This window comes from Bos mutus, chromosome 1 (assembly GCF_027580195.1).
Source record: "Bos mutus isolate GX-2022 chromosome 1, NWIPB_WYAK_1.1, whole genome shotgun sequence".
NCBI lineage: Eukaryota > Metazoa > Chordata > Mammalia > Artiodactyla > Bovidae > Bos > Bos mutus.
In genome coordinates, this window is record NC_091617.1 from 155983050 (window position 1) to 155990553 (window position 7504).

Here is a 7504-nt window from a genome sequence, read left to right on the forward strand (position 1 = left end):
CCCCATCTCCCCAGGATGCCTGAGCTTCCGCGAGTTCCTCTGGCTTCCTGTTCCTCCCGCCTTCTGGTCTCCCCTCAGTTCCCGGTGTCTGTGTCAGGGTCTGTGGATGTTTTCACCAACCTCATCAGGTAAGGGGAGACCAGCGGGCACCGAGACGGTGCTACCGTTCTGTCCTCACATCTCACACCTGTCACGGCTGCAGGTCTCATCACAGCTGCTGACACGAGTCTGGCCTCGGGCTGTGTTGGTGCAGAGGCCAGTTGCTGACCCGCCATACTGTTCCCGTGTGGCCCTGTGACGTCCTTCTGCCCCTTCCTCCCTGGCTGCACGTGTGTATGGTTGGGGCTCGGCCCCTCTCCCAGCAGCGCTCATTCTGCCCTTTGCTAAGGGGCTTCCGTCCCGCTTTGCACTATTTTGATCTCTGACAGGATGGTGAGGTGGGGTCCCTGATGCCACCCTGGGTTCAGGGGGTGCTCGGGAGGCCTCACAGCTGCTAGCTTTTACAGCGAAAAGCCCAGGGGCTCCAGCGCCTCCACAAACATGGCCTGGGGAAAGGTCAGGGAGGCACCAGACACAGGCTTCCCGGGACGCTCCTGGCCAGGTCACACGGGGTGCACTTGATCCACCAGCAGGGAGCTTTTGGGAGACAAGCGCTGAGGGAGTTTATCAGGGGCTGGTCCTGTGGGTACCCTCTGCCTGGCACCAAGACCCCAGAGCAGCAGGGGTGCAGCCCCCCTGGCTGGCACCCTGCACCCATCTGTCGTGGTGGATCCCATGCTGGAGGGATTTTGTAGGGGCTCCAAAGTGAGCAGCTTCAGCTGGTCCTGCTTAAACATTCTCCCATGAGTCCCCAGGGGTCTCAGGGCTTGCACCTCTGATCAGGATCCAAGATGAGGGAAGCTCAGCTCCACCTTCAGAGGGGCGCAGGGAGCAGGGTGGGTGGGGTGGTGGGGATGGGGGCCCTCAGCTTGGGGAGGGGAGCAGAGGTCAGGGGTGAGACCTGACCACCTCCGTCCCTTTGCACAGGTTGCTGCCATTGCGGCCGGGGAAGGCCCTGTTGGAGCAGCTCCCGCGGGGCCCCAGCGGCAGCACAGCAGGGGCACCCGGGCCTGGGGAGTGGGGACCTCAGACTGGGAGCTGCCAGGCAGGGGTGCCTTGGGGCAGCCAGACCAGATCGTGGGCCCCACACGCTGCAGGGGTGCGTGCCCACAGCCTGTCCCCACCCCACGGGGCTCAGCCAAGCTGTGTGTGAGCGACTGGACGTCCGTGTGGCTTGGGCTGGCTCCAGGGAGTGCTGGTGACACATTCCTTTCAAGTTGGCCTGAGCATGTGCGTGCGGGTGTGGGCTTACCCTCCTGGCAGAGGGCCTGACGTTGGAACCAGCTTGGAGGGAAAGGAGAGACGGAGAATTGCCTTCCTGGTGGCTCTTTGAAATTCTGGGTGATGTACTTGATGAGTTGGAACCACATGAAACACTTGGAGCTTCGGGGCAGAGCAGTCTCGGGGATTCTCGCGGGGTTCTCCTGGGGCAGCTTTGCCGGGTGACGGCATGAGAGGGAGTCCCACCTGCAGACCCCGGGCGCCACCTCACCCAGCCCGGCCCTGCCTGCTCGGGGTTGGTGCCCCCCTACACACACGTGTGCACACATGGGCTCCTCGGGGCAAGAAGCCTTGGAGGGCTCATGGAGGGTGAGCGCCAGCCCCCACCCACCAGATCCTCCAGTATCCAGGAAGGAGGAGACCACCTGAGGTCCGGCCCTGTGGGACAAGGGGGGCATGGACCTCGGCCTTCACGTCCCCCACCCCCTGCACCCCCTGGGCACTGCCCAGTGCCCAGAGGGCTGACAAGGACCATTGGGCCTGGGCCGCAGGGACAAGGGAGGGAGGGCGTCCCAGGCCTACTGCATGGAGCTGAGATCACCGGGTTGTGATCACTGCCGGCCGGGACCAGCCGCAGCCAACCAGAGCCCCGCGTCGGGGGAGGGTGGGGTGAATCCCCTTCTGTCCACACTTCCCCAGATCATGGGGAAACACTGGGCCTTCCCTCAGCCAAACCAGGCCGCAAACTGGAGGGCACAGATGCCCCCGAAAGCAGGGCCTGAGCCAGGATATTGGAGGAAGGAGGCGGTAGACCAGGCCCCAGGCTTAGAGCACCCGGCACGCTAGGCCCGCAGGGAGCCCTCGGGGCCAGCCTTCTGCACTGGGGCCCACAGGTGGTCGAGGGAGTGGACGCATTCTCGAGCCAGGGCCCTGGGTCTTTGGAACCACTTGGGAGAGGGCCTGCCCTCCCACCCACATCTGCATCTTTGTCTCCTCTTCCTGCCTTCAGCCAGGCCACCCCATCACATCAGCTCTGTCCGCTGTGGACGCGGAATCCGTGTGGGCGAGCCAAGTGAGGTGCTGGCTGGGTGTTCATCACTGCTGCCCAGGGCTGAGGGGACACACGAAGGGTGCCAGCCAGTCATTGCCGGGAGATAGTAATTGCCTCCAGATCCCTCGCCTTTTGAAGCACAGGCCAAGTCCTGCTGCTCCTGTGCTGTGAAGCCCAAGGGCTCCTGGTCAGTGGAGGACAGGGCGTCTCGGGAGAGCCTGGCATCACCCCCTTGACCCCATGCTGAGACGCGGCCCCCCCTCCACTCTGGGTCATCTTCAGGACGCTGCTTAGACTTCACTCACTCTGAGGATGCCTGCCCCGCCCTGCCACCTGCCTGCACCCACGAGCACCCTTTCCCTGTTAATCCCTCAAGGGAGTTGCATTTCCGGATTTTCTGTAATTACACCATCCGGTGTTTGTGGGTAATCCTGTCAGCATGTGGTGCAGTTCTTCCTGAAATTATCTGCTCCGCCAGCCTGGCAGCGCTCATGAGGCCGTGGGGCGGGCTTCTCCCAGTGTCTTGGTTTTGGCACCAGTGTCAGAGTCAAGGCCTCAAGGATCGTTTGAAGAATCTCCACTGGATCACCTGTTTCTGGGAAGTTGGTTAGAACTCACCTGTTAAACTACTTGGACCTGCTGTTTTCTTTGGGGATTTTGTTGTTGTTGTTAATGTGTAAGCTATATATAGTGTTGTATGTAAAATGGATTTCTTTGGTCTTCCCTGGCAGTCCAGTGGTTAAGAATCTGCATTCCAGTGCAGGGAACTCAGGTTTGATCCCTGGTCGGGGAACTAAGATCCCATATGCCTTAGAGAAACTACAACTGCTGAGCCCACACGGTCTGAAGCAGCGCACGGCAACTGGAGAAGCCTGAGTGCCACAGCAAGACCCAGCACAGCGCCCCCACCCCAAATTGTTTTAGATAAAAGTGAAGTTGACTCAAAATGACTTTTGAAAACTGAATTTCTTATAGATAGCACATCCTGGGATCTTGTTTTTATGTTTTTATTATCTTTATCCAATGTGACAGTCTCTCTTCTAATTATTATTTCTAATGATCTCTCTTCTAATACTTAGTGTATTTCCATTTAATAAAATCACTGAGGTGCTTGGATCTGTCTACAGCTTTATCTGCTTTCTGTCTGCTCCTCTGGCTGGGGTATTTGTTTCTGTTTTCCTGCCCTGTTTGGGGTTATTTGAACTTTTTTCAGTATTCCATTTAGTTTATTAGCTTTTGAAATATGTGTATTGTGTGATTTGTGTAAAGATTTATGTTATCTTTTAGTGATTGCTCTAGGGGTTATAATAGATACACCTGACTTTGTAAATCTTCATTGGAAGGACTGTTGCTGAAGCTGAAGTGTCAATACTTTGATCACCAGATACAAAAGACCCTGATGCTGGGAAAGATTGGGGACAAGAGGAGAAAGGGATGACAGAGGATGAGATGGTTGGATGGCATCACAGATTCAAGGGACATGAGTTTGAGCAAGCTCCGGGAGATAGTGAAGGACAGGGGAGCCTGGTATGCTAAAGTCCTTGGGGTCGCAAAGAGTTGGACTTGACTTGGTGACAGAACAACAACAAAAGTTAATATTTAAGGGACACCCAGAATCCTATAGCCGTTCAAGACCCCCCATTTGTCACTGAGTAACATGCCCACGGGGATCACCCAGATGATGTTCTGGCTTTCGCTTTCAGGAGTCAGTTATTCAAAGGCTTTGAAGGAGGTAGTTCAGTTCAGTTGCTCAGTTGTGTCCAACGGGGGTTTGTGTTCAAACCCCATGGATTGCAGTACGCCAGGCTTCCCTGTCCATCACCAACTCCTGGAGCTTACTCATTTCCATCCAGTTGGTGATGCCATCCAACCATCTCATCCTCTGTTGTCCCCTTCTCCTGCCTTCAATCTTTCCCAGCATCAGGGTCTTTTCCAAGAAGTCAGTTCTTCGCATCAAGTGGCCAAAGTATTGGAGTTTCAGCTTCAGCATCAGTCCTTCCAATGAATATTCAGGACTGATCTCCTTTAGGATGGACTGGTTGGATCTCCTTGCAGTCCAAGGGACTCTCAAGAGTCTTCTCCAACACCACAGTTCAAAAGCATCAATTCTTCAGCGCTCAGCTTTCTTTATAGTCCAACTCTAACATCCATACAAGACTACTGGAAAAACCATAGCTTTGACTAGATAGACTTTGTTGACAAAGTAATGTCTCTGCTTTTTAATATGCTGTCTAGGTTGGTCATAGCTTTTCTTCCAAGGAGCAAGCGTTTTTTTTTTTTTTTTTTAATTGAAGGATAATTGCTTTACAGAATTTTGTTGTTTTCTGTCAAACTTCAACACGAACCAGCCATAGGTATACATATATCCCCTCCCTTTTGAACCTCCCTCCCGTCTCCTGCCCCATCCCATCCCTCTAGGTTGATACAGAGCCCCTGTTTGAGTTTCCTGAGCCATACAGCAAATTCCTTTTGGTTATCTATTTTACATATGGTAATGTAAATTTCCATGTTACTCTTTGCATACATCTCACCCTCTCCCCATGTCCATAAGTCTATTCTCTATGGCTTGTTTCTCCACTGCTGCCCTGTAAATAAGTTCTTCGGTACCATTCTTCTAGATTCTGTATATATGTTAGAATATGATATTTATCTTTCTCTTTCTGACTCTACTCTGTATAATAGGTTCTAGGTTCATCCACCTCAGAACTGACTCAAATGCATTCCTTTTTATGGCTGAGTAATCTTCTATTGTGTGTATGTACCACAACTTCTTTATCCATTCATCTGTTGATGGACAGCTAGGTTGCTTCCAAGTTCTAGCTATTGTAAATAGTGCTGCAATGAACAATGGGATACATGTGTCCCAGGGACCAGCCCCGGCTGATCCAGGGTATTCGAAGGAGAGACGGCGTAGGCGAAGATCAGGAAACAATTGCTTAATTAAACGTTAATTAAGGATATAAAGAGTAATAGAATGAGGATAGCTCAGTGAGGAAATTCAATGGAGAAAAGAGGCTGAAATAAGGATAGCTCAGTGAGGAAATTCAGTGGAGAAAAGAGGCTGAATAATTCAGCCAGAAGGTAAGAGAAAGAACGACATGGTGAGACCAAGTTTCGGTGAACAAGGCCCGCACTTTATTTTCCAAAGTAGTTTTTATACCTTAAGTTATGCATAGAGGATAATGGGGGAAGGGGTAGAGTCTTGCAGCAAGCCAGGCTTTCTTCCTGCAAACTTATCATATGCAAAAGCTTAGGTGATTTGCATCATCTTCTGGCCCGGAGGCCTGTTAACATTTTAAGACCCTTTCTTCAGAAAACTTATTTTTCTCTGAAGGTGATTGGTCAGGAGCCACCCTCCAAAAGCATTAGATAAAGTTGCATTCCTACAGAGCAAAGGTGTGGTGGGCTATAACAAGAAAAAGAATTAACTCAAGGGTCCCAGGTTACAAACATTAAAGCTACTACTTACACCAATTATATTAATCAATACACTGCCAGGGACACAGCAGGTAAGGATATGGAAACTTAGCAGCAAACATTGGCCCAACAAGTGAAAATCCCTTCACCAATACAATTTCTAATCAATCTTTTAACAGCTCAAAGGAATCTGTATTTAGACGGTTTAGAACATCTCCTGCCTCTCACAGTTGGGAGGCTCTGAACAATTACACGTGGCCGGAAAAACCTATTCAGGCAGGCTAGAGGACTTCCAAAGGAGTTTGTAGGTTGAAACACTGTCACACCCAGGAATTATTAACTGGAGCTGTAAGCTAACTCTTTTTTCAGAGAGAGGTAGTGGGGGACAGCCCCCCGTAAAGTCAGAGGTGTAGCTGAAAGCACAAAGCAGAAAGTAGGCAGACTCTGGTTTTGGGGCTAGATGCTCGAGAATTTCCAGGGGGACTCCTGAAGCTCGATCCCGCCTTTGCGTATGCCGAGCCTCCTTCCTCACGACCTTTGTCATGGGCGGAGTTCCTCACGCTGGCTCCCGGCAGTGATAGAATTCCAGTTGAGCTATTCCAGATCCTGAAAGATGATGCTGTGGAAAGTGCTGCACTCAATACGCAATATGCAATATGCACTCAATATGCAATATGCCGGCTCCCGGCATGTGTCTTTTTAAATTTTGGTTTCCTCAGGGTATATACCTAGGAGTGGGACTGCTGGGTCATATGGTGGTTTTATTCCTAGTTTTTTAAGGAATCTCCATACTGTCTTCATAGTGGCTATATCAATTTACATTCCCATCAACACTGCAACAGCATTCCCTTTTCTTCACACACTCTCCAGCATTTACTGTTTGAAGACTTTTTGATGATGACCATTCTGACCGGTGTGAGGTGATATCTCATTATAGTTTTGATTTGCATTTCTCTAATAATGAGCGATGTTGAGCATCTTTTCATGAGTTTGTTAGCCATCTGTGTGTCTTTTTTGGAGAAATGTCTGTTTAGCTCTTTTCCCCACTCTTTGATTGGGTTGTTTGTTTTTCTGGCATTGAGTTGTATGAGCTGCTTATATATTTTGAAAATTAATCCTTTGTCAGTTGTTTCATTTGCTATTATTTTCTCCCATTTTGAGGGTTGTCTTTTCACCTTGCTCATAGTTTCATTTGATGCGCAAAAGCTTATAAGTTTAAGCCAGTCCCACTTGTTTACTTGTGTTTTTATTTCTGTTACTCTAGGAGGTGGGTCATAGAGGATCTTGCTTTGATTTATGCCATCAAGTGTTCTGCCTATGTTTTTCTCTAAGAGTTTTATAGTTTCTGGTCTTCCATTTAGGTCTTTAATCCATTTTGAGTTTATCTTTGTATATGGTGTTAGGAAGTGTTCTAATTTCATTCTTTTACATGTAGCTGTCCAGTTTTCCCAACACCATTTATTGAAGAGGCTGCCTTTGCCCCATTGTATATTCTTGCCTCCTTTATAAAAAATAAGGTACCCATAGTTGCATGGGTTTATTTCTGAGTATCTATCTTGTTCCATTGGTCTATATTTCTGTTTTTGTGCCAGTACCATCCTGTCTTGATGACTGTAGCTTTGTAGTATAATCTCAAGTCAGGAAGGTTGATTCCTCCAGCTCCATTCTTCTTTCTCAAGACTGCTTTGGCTATTCGGAGTATTTTGTCTTTCCATA